General features: G+C 36.9%; 1 non-coding gene across 1 annotated transcript; it reads right to left on the reverse strand.

Moving 5' to 3' along the window:
- Positions 1 to 362: 362 nt before the first annotated feature.
- On the reverse strand, positions 363 to 469 carry LOC118348356. The gene has a single exon (XR_004801450.1). It is a non-coding gene; the product is annotated as a small nucleolar RNA R71 (small nucleolar RNA).
- Between the last annotated feature and the right edge of the window lie 11030 nt (positions 470 to 11499).

Genomic DNA, 11499 nt, shown 5'->3' on the forward strand with positions numbered 1-11499 from the left:
TGCAGTGAATGTTATGCATATGAGCAGCACGTGCAGTGAATTTTTGTTAGATTTAATGCTGCTGGTAGATGAAAGGGGGAAATTGGGAAGTTTTGAAAGTTCGAGGAGCCACTTTGATGCAATTAGTAGTTTCGGAGGCACATTGTGAATTGAGTGAAAGTTCGAGGGGCCAAAGTGTAATTAATTTTATTTTTAAACACAACAGAGTGACAGATGATGCAATTCGATTGAGATTTTTTCCTTTCTCATTTAGGGAAAAAGCAAAAACTTGGTTGAACTCTTTGCCGCCTGGCATCATCACCACTTGGGAGGAGTTGGCACAAAAATTCTTAGCAAAATATTTCCCTCTGGCCAAGACAACGAAGTTAAGGAATGATATTAGTACCTTCACCCAATTTGAGGGTGAATCATTATATGAGGCATGTGAGAGATACAAGGATTTATTGCGCAAGTGTCCACATCAAGACCTCCCAGCTTGGTTTGAAGTAAAGACATTTTACAATAGTTTGGGACCCACAAATTGATCTATGGTTGATGCGGCCGCGAGAGGAGTATTAATGAGAAAGACCCATGAAGCTACGTTTGAACTTTTGGAAGAATTGGCATCCAACAACTATCAATGGTCTACGGAGAAAGCAACGCCAAGAAAGATGGCTGGAGTCTTTGAACTTGATTCTATTACCACATTGGCGGCGCAGATGACAAATCTATCACAACAACTAGGTAAGATGAACGTTAATGTTATTCAAACTATTGTTGTTTGTGATCATTGCGAAGGAAATCATTCAATTGTAGATTGCCAAGTGGGGAATCCTTTTGCCTAACCGAGTTATGAACAAGCCCATTACGTGTCCAATTTCCAATGTTAAAATAATCCTTATTCAAACACGTTTAATCCTGGATGGAGAAATCACCCTAACTTTACATGGAGCAATAACCAAGTGTCGGTTAGACCACCTAAACAGTTTCCACAGCAAGAGAAGCAGCTGACACTTGAAGATATAATTTTGCAGTACATGCAAAGACTAATATGGTGATCCAAAACAACTCGGCTTCAATCCACAATTTTGAGGCACAAATCGGTTATCTCTTAAACATGCTTACCGAGAGGACAACAAGGACTTTATCGAGCAACACTGTGACCAATCCGAAGGAACATGTCAAAGCCATAATATTGAGAAGTGGACAAACATATGACCAGTCGCAAACAGTAAGTACTGAGTGAGATGCAGAAGCTGCCCAAAACATAGAATCTGAGATGAAGGAAGCCGAGTCCGAGGTGAAAGAAGCAGAGTGAGATGCGACTGACCAACAAGCTGAAAAGATTAAGGAGAATAAAGGGGCTGTAAAACCCTAGAAATCCAGAGAGTTTATATCTGAAACTTATTCTCCTACAATTATGTGATATCCCGTATTTTAGTGTATTTTAACTGAATGATTATTTTAATTAATTTAAATATTAGTTCTCATGTTTTAAAATTTATTGGATTTCTCGTTGGTTTATTTTATGATTTTTTTTAGTTGTGAAAATTATTTTGTTATGCTTTATTAATATTAATTATTGTTTTGCATTTAAATTTCTCTTAATTTAAATTAGTGTGTGGGTTTTAAAATTATTGTATTGTTAGATTTAATTATTTTATTTTATTTAGTCACTGTGTTTAAATTAATTTTATTTAAACTGTTGTTTTGAAATAATTTTCGCTGGAATTTTGTGACCCAAGTTGTGAGGATTAGACCTCATTCTTTTCCCTCCATTTTTTTTTCTTTTTCCTCTTTCTTTTTCTCTTTCTTTTTTTTTTTCTTCTTTCTTTTTCTTTCTTTTCTTTCAGAACCGCTGCTTTCCTGCACGACTTCTCTTCCTCTCTCCCCGTGCGTTGCATCTCCTCCCCAGCCCGCCGCCGTGCTCCTCTGTCTGGCGACACCGCCCAGCCCACGGCCTTCCCCACCCTCCGGCGACCACCTCCCTCCAATCTCAGCCCCTTTCGCAGCATCGTTTGCCCCCACGCACAACACTATGCCGCGGCGTTCCTTGTGCTCGCGCACCACCACCGGCCACCATTTCTTCACCACTTCATCCTCGACCTCCTAGCAATCCAATGCACTCAACCCCAGCTCCGATCTGCCACCGGTGAAACCCCACCATCAACATTTCCGTTTTGAACATTTTTGGCCTTAAACCGCCCTTTACGCCGCCACCCACGGCCAACCATCACCACCATTAGCTTCACCGACATCCCTAAGCTCTACCCTAGCAATCTCGGGTCTTGGTTTGTCACCATTCAAAAGTGAGTTTATGAGACCCACGACCACAGTGCATTTGGCACTGTTTTGTTGCTGCGTTGCCGCTTCTAGCACCTCCGTGAACTTTAAAAAATTATATTATAGCATTGTAAGTATTTTCCCAAAGAATTTTTGAGATTTAAATGTATTTCTGCGCTAACTCATATTTATTGTTAATTGGTTGGTTGTGCTGGACTGAGTTCGAGGAGTAAGGGGGTCGGTTGGATTGGATGATGGAGTTGTTTGTGTGATTGGTTTATGCTATGAAATTTGTTGGCTGTTTCGGGTTTAAATATTGGTGTTTTGAATTTGACGTTAGTCATGGTGGATATTGGTGATTTTTAGGAAGTGATGATGTATTTTGGGATTATGAGGGTTTTAAGTTTTGAGAAATTAAAATAGGTTATTTTAGAAGCTTATGCTTAAATATCGAAATCTGTGATTGATTGAAAACTTATGGAAATTATGTGATTATTTTTATAGGTGACGATTTATAGTCGACTCTACATTTTTGAGGAAAATTCTGAAAAGCTATGTTGTCCAGGTAAGCGGGGTTCATATACTAGTTTTACATAAAATAAATGAAATGAGGTTGACTTTGAAAATATGCATGTTTGTTTGAAAAGAAATATGAAACGACCTCAAATGTTTGTTCTGCATATGCATAAATTTTATATAAGAGAAATTATTTTATGTCATGACTGGTGTAGACATGAGCTAATTTTGAGCATTCTGTTTTTGAACTATGCAAAATGAGCGAATATGAAAATCTAAAAGTTTTTGCTATGAATAAATGAAGATGTTTTGGATTTTGTTTATTTCAAACATGTGAAATGATCTGAAGCTATTCAGTATTTTGTTTTGATATGATGTGTCATCTGAAAACGTTGGCATGAAGTTCTGATTCTGTATTTTAATGTGATCCGGTTCCGATGATGTTTCGTTCTGTTTCTGTTAAGGCCCAGCCACGGGTATAATGGTGGTTTATAACCCTACCACGGGGGTGAAACATGGTATACGGCCCAACCACGGGTATAATGGTGGTTTATAAGCCTACCACGGGGGTTAAACATGATATTTGTCCCGATGTGATACTATGAGATGATATGACTATAATGTTTCAGTTTGGATATGCCAAAGGACTTTATTTTTAAGAACAAGTTTGTTTTCTGGAAAATTTCGCTCTGATGTTTTGTAACAAGTTTTGTTTATGCATTCTGAAAGAAAATATGTTGTTTCTGCATTCTGAAAGTAAATGTCTTGTTCTGCATATCAAACTTTATAAATGCTCATGTTTACATGCTAGTATATGTTCTCTGCTTACTGAGTTGTTGATAAGTCACCCCTTATCTCCATAATATTTTTCAGATATTTTGATGGTTCAGCTGAAGATCAAGATTTTGAGGCTTTGAGTGAGATGATTTAAGTATAGTGGCTTGAATCAAAGTTTCTATATGATATTGGGAATTTGAAATCTATTTTTTTATATTGTTGAAAGGTGAGTTTAAGTGTTAAGAAGTAACTCTCCGACCCTTGCGGGACCGGGGCGTTACAGTTGGTATTAGAGCCAGATTTGAATTCTGCATACTGTAAACCTTGGAGGTTTAGATTTCTGTAGGTTCATAGGATGCAAAGATTTTAGTGTAGGGACTTGAGGAATTTAAGGATGATCATGTCGATATTTAAGTTTGAGATTCTAAAAACCTTATGATTGATTTTGATGGGATTTGAGGATTTAGATTTTGCAAATTCTAAGAAATGATTTTTATAACATTTCAGGTTTTAGATTCGGTAAGCTTATTTTGTAGGGTGTAGGACATGAATTGGAAATGATCTAAGGTTTAGCTTTTGAAGTTGACCGAGTTTGACCGAAAGATAGGTTTGAGGTTCTGCAGACTAAAAACATTTAAGTTTTGGATATCCGTGGGTTTAGGAAGAAACTTCAGATTTGAGGTGTAGATTTGTAAAGAATAAGAACAGATTTTATAGATACTTTAAGGTTTTAAATTTTGGAGACTTTATGATTGAGTTTTGATATTTTGAGGTTTAAGGATTTTAGATCCGACAAGCTTACTTTGTGTACTATAAGAAATAATCTTATAAGATTTAAGGTTTAGATTTTTGTGGTTTAGATTCTAAAGATGTATGGGAGTTTAGAGCAATGTCGGGTTTACAATATTAGATAGTAGGAAGGACTATATGAGTTGGTTAAAGATATGGCTAAGAATGGGTTAAACCATATGTGCAGTACCAGAAAAGTTTAAAGGTTTAATTTGAAATTGTTATTGTTATTATTATTTTTTATATCTAAATTGAATTTATTCCATTTTGTTTGATTTTATTTTATTTGAATTGAAATTATGTTATTTTATTTATTAAGTTTATTTTATTTTGTTCGTTTCATTCGAAGTTAAAGGTGGGTTAAGGATTAAGTTATGGTAGAAAGATGGTACGATTGAAAAGGCTATTGTTATATTTAGTGTAGTAGGCTTGAACTTTTATCGACTTGGTTTGCTTTCATAATATCAAGGTTTGAAAGGAAAGACATGGTCTGGGTGATTTGGGGAGTAGGACATTTGAGATTTTCGATTTCGTGGATGTATGACACGAGGCTTTAGAATAGGAGGTTGTAAGTTCAACAAACTTTAAGGATAGATTTACGGGAATTTCACCAAAAGTTTAAGGTTTTGCAGACTTTAGGAAATGATTTGTTATCATTTAGTATTTTAGGTTTTGAAAGCTTCGGGAGTCGATTGTTTTATTATTGTATCTAAGTTCATCGATCTTACAGATTTCGGAAAATTATTCTGGTATAATTTAAGGTTTTAGAATTACAGATTTGAATGACTGAATTGAAATAAGATTTAGGTTTTTAATTCTGTAGGCTTGGTGTGCTAGCTTGATTTATTTTGGAGACTGATTAGTATGTGACCATTAAAATGGGGTTGATTAGAGTCGAGTTATTGATATAGGGATTTTCAAGGAGATTATTTCTTTGGAGATTGAAGGTATTGATCTAGTTTGGATAATGATTATTATTAATTCGGGTCACGGGATGGCGAGTATGCATAGACTATCTAAGACTGAATGATGCAACTCGCAAAAATCATTTTTCTTTACCTTTTATTGATCAAATGCTAGAAAGACTTGCCGGCCATGCTTACTACTGTTTTCTAGATGGATATTCCGGTTATAATCAAATAGCCATTGCACCCGAGGGTCAAGAGAAGTCCACTTTCACCTATCCTTATGGCACTTTTGCATATATGCGCATGCCTTTTGGTCTTTGCAATGCGCCAACCACTTTCCAAAGATGCATGATGTCCATCTTCTTGGACATGGTGGAAAAGTTTTTAGAAATCTTTATGGATGACTTCTCGGTTTTTGGTCACTCTTTTGATAACTGTTTATCTAATTTATCTTTGATTTTGCAGAGATGTAAGGAGACAAATCTTATTTTAAATTGGAAAAAATGCCACTTCATGGTCGAGGAGGGAATAGTGCTTAGCCACCGCATTTCCTTCAAGGGAATTGAGGTCGACTGAGTAGAGATAGAAGTTATTGACAAACTCCCACCATTGACCAATGTGAAGGGCGTGAGAAGTTTCTTGGGTCATGTTGGGTTCTATCGTTGGTTTATCAAGAATTTTTTCCAAATTACTAAACCTCTTTGCAATCTATGGATTAAAGATACTCGGTTTGAATTTTCTGATGAATGCTTGCATGCTTTTGAAACATTGAAAAAGAAATTAATTTCAGCACCTATCATTGTATCACCAGATTGGAATTTACCTTTTGAATTAATATGTGATGCTAGCGATTATTGTATTGGGGCTCTTTCGGGGCAGAGAAAATATAAATCTTTTCATGTTATTTATTATGCAAGTCGGACCTTAACAGAAGCTCAACTTAATTATGCTATTACTGAAAAAGAATTGCTAGTGGTTAAAGATCACAAGAGCTATTTCTGGATTGGTCCTCCTAATAAAACAAGAAGTCATTTTTTGGAAGTGGTATTTGAAACTTTACTAGAATATTGTTCAACGTGTCGTATTCAAGGTCATTTGAAAAATATGTGTAGAAGGGAAAAGTTGAATGCAAGACAGCAGAAAAAAAGTGTCCCTCAGTCTAAAGCGGATTTGAAGAGATCTGAGAGGAATAAACAGGTGTGGAAGTCAGTGAACAAGATGAATCTAGTGCAATCTCAACAAAAGGAGGAAAATGAAATTGAACTTCCCAATTTTGTACGTGAGACAGAATGGGGTGATGGTATCATCTTTAACAGTGAATGACCAACATGTAATACATCAGGATGGGGAAACTTGCTTATGTATTGAAGGAGGAGGAATGGAGTTGAGTGATAAGGAATTGAATGCGAAAGGGGATACAAGAAGAAGCTGTTCGATAAACATAGCAGATTCTCTAAAGGATACACATGGGGTTGATAAAATCCAAGAAGAAGCGTCGTTAATTCTAGAAGAAATAGTCAACACTGAATTAGAAAGAATAGCTGATCTGGTGGTAGATGGTGGTTCTAGATCAAAGAGTGTCATGGATATTAATGAGAAAACAGGGGAGCATGGATGCTTAAAAGAGATGGGTTTGTGTCCTATACAAAACATGCAAGATCAACATGGAAGTATCCAGTGTGTAGGGGAGGACCTAGTTGAAGAAGTGTTAGAGTCATGTCGAGTTAAGGAGGGAATGACAAGGTAGCTGGATGTTGAGAACATTAGGTCACAGGATGTGATAATTGAGGAGGAATCAAATGTTCTTTTTAATGTAGAAGTGGAGGTACAAGGTGTGAATCAGGAAGTAAATGGTATTGAACGGGTAAAAAGTAGAGAGGGAACAGGAATGGAGTTGGACCAGGAAGTTGAGGTGCCAGTTGTGAAGTTGAAGAAGAGGAAAAGAGGTGCTAATGTTCTTTCGAGTATGATTACTCGGTCATCCAAACATGATTAATATGTTAGAAAATACATTGGTGTGGAATGCTCGGGGGGTGGGTAGGTCGTTTCTTCAATTATAGAAGCATATCTGTGAGACGCATCCTGATGTGTTGGCTATTTTGGAACCGTTTATTGAGGAGTGCCATATACATAAATGGGCAAGGAAGTTGAAGTTTGCAAGTTTTATGTCCAATCAACAACAGGAAGGAAAAATATGGTGTTCTGGCAGAAGAATGTATCTATGCAATTGGTTTCCAGTACAAAGCAACAGATTTCTGGTATATATAAGAAAGGTGAGAAGGAGATGCTATTATCGTTTATATATGCGAGTTGTTTTCAAGCTGGGAGGGTTCATCTTTGGTGAGATTTGGAGTTGATTCAAAGACAAGATATTCCTTGGGTGGTTGGAGGGGATTTTAATGTCATTCGAGATGATCATGAAAAAATTGGAGGACTTTTAAAATCACAGGGTGTTAAAGATAATTTCAATCACTGTATAATAAATTGTGGCTTCATGGAACCGCAAGAAGAAGGTTCAAAATATTCGTGGTGTAATGGGCAAGAAGGGCGTGGCTGTATATGGGCAAAGTTAGATCGGATCCTGGTAAATCAGGAATTTTTACGGTGTTTTCCATATGCGAAAGTGTTTACGTTGGCCAGAAGCACTTCGGACCATTGTCTGCTGCATCTAAAGAATTCACTTGCTCGTCAGTTTTATGGTCCAAGGCCTTTCTTTTTTCAACGTATGTGGACTACACATGTTCAGTTCCGAGAGGTAGTGGTCAAGAGCTGGGAGGTGCCGACAAATTTTGATGGTCTTCAAAATCTGGCCATTAAGTTGAAACGTCTGAAGAAATCGTTAAAGGTGTAGAATTGCACGTCCTTTGGGAATATTTTTGCTAATATTTCATGATGGGAAGACCGGATTATTCAACTGGAAGGAAAGATTCTTGAGATGGGAAAAGCAGAGGATGAGATTCTTTTACAGGAAGCTCGAAAGGGGTTGCATGAGTGGCTTCATAAAGAAGAAATTTTCATGGCTCAAAAGGCTAAAGCGAAATGGATAAAAGAAGGAGATGCAAATACTAAATTTTTTCATGGTGTTTTCAGAGATCATAGATGAAAGGCATGGGTTGAACATATGGAGTTGCAGGATGGCCAGGTGCTTTGGACTCCAACTGACGTGCATGATGGTACAGTGGATTATTTTCTCAAGCTATTGCAATATAAGGTGCATATTGGTGCAAAAGAAGACATACGAAAGTTGGTTAAATCTACTGTATCTGAGGAGGAGAACGCCAATCTTGTTAAGTTACATTCTATGGAGGAAACTTTAGAAGCAATGAAGTCAATTTCAGAGGATTGTAGCCCAGGGCCTGACGGTTTTGGGGCCAGCTTTTTCATTTCTTGTTGGGACATTGTGGGATCAGATGTGCTTAAAGTAGTCAAGGAATTTTTTTCAGGAGCGCCTTTGGGTCCGTACTATACTTCTACTTTCTTGGTGCTTATCCCTAAAACAAACTGCATGGCCATGCAGGTTTGCTAATTTTCGTCCAATAAGTTTGTGTTCGGTTATTTATAAGTGTTTCTCAAAACTTTTAGTTGGAAGAATTCGGCCTTTATTAATTTCAGAAGAATAAGGTGCGTTTGTTAAAGGCTGTAGCATTTTTGAGAATGCTTTGTTGGCGTAAGAATTATTGCGTAGCTTTAACAGAAAGACTAGAGGTGGGAATATTATGTTAAAATTGGATATGATGAAGGCATATGATAGGTTGGAGTGGAGCTTTCTATGGGAGGCTTTATATGCTTATGGTTTTTCTGATAAGTTTAATGGCCTTCTAAAAAATTGTGTTCAGAATTGCAATTTTTCTGTGATGCTTAATGGAACATATCGAGGGTATTTCCAGTCTTCTAGAGGAGTTCGACAGGGGGATCCTCTCTCACCATATTTGTTTATTCTAGCAAAGGAGGTTTTCACGAGAATGGTTAAACATGCAGTGGATCTTCGGAGAATTAAACCTCTTGCAATTCCTAGAGTGAGTACGCAGGTGTCTCATATAATCTATCTTGATGATGTTGTTTTCTTTCAAAAAGCAGATAAAAAATCAGTGAAAGGGCTCATGGAAATAATTGAACATTATTCCAAGTGGTTGGGACAAAAGGTAAATACGTGTAAGTTGGCAATTTATTTTTCAAAGAACATTTCTCATTCAAGGTAAAAAAAGACTACAAAGGATATCTGGTTATGGACTTGGCAAATTTCCTTGTACATATCTGGGTATTCCGATAGCTCCTTCAGTGATTGGAGTACGCTGTTTTGAGGATTTGTTGAAGAAAGTAAGGGTAAAGCTAGATGGATGGAAATGTATGCTATTATCGGCTGGGGGATGCATTATTATGCTTCGGCATGTGTTATCCAGCTTACCTGTTCATCTTATGTCAGTGATGGATGTTCCGAAGATGGTTATTAGAAAGCTTAATTCCATTTTTGCTGGGTTCTTATGGGGAGGAACGGAAGAGCATCGCAAAAAACATTGGGTGTCTTGGCAAAAGGTTGCTAAACCAGTTTATGAGGGAGGGTTAGGCATCCGTGATTTAGGGGAATTTCAGAAGGCAGTTTGAGTGAAGCTAGCTTGGAGTGTTCTATATGGAAATTCTTTATGGGCGAAAGTTATGAGAGAAAAATATTGCAAAAAACATCACCCTTTTCAAGGAAGGGTTCAGTGGAATGCCTCTCCTGTATGGAAGTCATATCTACTTGTTTTTCGGTCATTATTGATCAATCAAGTTGGAAGATTAATAAAGCGCAAATTCACTTCTGGTGGATATTTGGATCAACCTAATTGATAGTGATTAATGGTGCAGAGCGGAAGGAAGATGTAATTTCGGCATTGATAGGAAGAGACAAGGCTCGGTATATTAACTTGAATGTGAAGCTGGGTGGGTTGGAGATAGATGATAGGGTTTATTGGAAGCCGTTGAAGGAAGCTAAGGTAACACCTTAGCTTCCTCTGCATGGGAGGTGTGTCGATCAAAGAATGAGGAAGTCAAGTGGGCACACCTCTGCATGGGAAGTGTGCGCAAATTCACTTGTATATCCTTTTGGTTCAGAAACATATATACTAAAATGAAGAGAGGAAGAAAAGACTCACTTGTGGGCAGATTGATATTTTACAAAGGTGCCAGATACCAGTAGTTGAAGTATATAGTTGGAGGCTTCGGTAGATTTTGTTAATTTTTTATAGCATTGTTAGTTTCTTTTGAGAAGCAATAAGTTTATATGGTATTCCTTCACCATAAGTAAGGTTTTTTATGAATAAAATTGGGGAGGGGTCACAATTGTACATGTGACCCTAACTTTTTTGAAAAAAAAAAAAGAAAAAAAAAAAGAAAAGAAGAATTGTTAGTGTGTTTGCTTTTGACAAATTTCGTTCTTATTTGATAGGTTCAAAGGTGGTTGTCTATACCGATCACTCAGCTCTTAAATACTTGTTGTCGAAGAGGGATGCCAAGCCAAACCAAGACTGTTAAGATGGATTTTGCTATTATAAGAGTTCGATTTGGAAATAAAAGATAAGAAAGGTACCGAGAATGTAGTGGCTGACCACTTATGTCGTCTTGAGCTTAAAGAGGCGGCTTGCTAGGAGAAATTCCCAATTAATGAGACCTTCCTAGACGAGCAATTAATGGATATACAAGTCGTTCCATGGTATGCCGACATGGTAAATTATTTGGTATCCAGAATTCTACCGGCCGAGATGATATATCAACAAAAGAAGAAGTTCTTCTCTGACTTGAAATATTATTTTTAAGAGGAACATTTTCTATATCAGCATTGCGCGGACCAAATAATTAGGAGATGTGTGCTCGAGGAGGAGATGGAGAGTATACTTAGACATTGCCACTCATTGGAAGCGGGCGGCCACTTTGATGGAGCAAAAACGACAGCGAAAGTTTTACAATGCAGCTTTTATTGGCCGACTATTTTTAAAGACTCTTTTAATTTTGCTAATTTATGTGATCATTGTCAAAGGGTTGGCAACATTTCTAGGAGACATGAGATGACTTTAAACAATATTTTAGTGATTGAATTATTTGATATTTGGGGTATAGAATTCATGGGTCCTTGTAACAACCTGGCCTAATATTTCTAAGGTTGAAATATTATCAAATAATGATGGGCTATTATTTATTTAGGTTGGTGTCATGTTGAGCCTAAATTAGACAATATATTATTTAATTTTAAAATACTATAAAAATCTTTTTA

Source organism: Juglans regia, chromosome 4 (assembly GCF_001411555.2).
Source record: "Juglans regia cultivar Chandler chromosome 4, Walnut 2.0, whole genome shotgun sequence".
Classification (NCBI taxonomy): domain Eukaryota; kingdom Viridiplantae; phylum Streptophyta; class Magnoliopsida; order Fagales; family Juglandaceae; genus Juglans; species Juglans regia.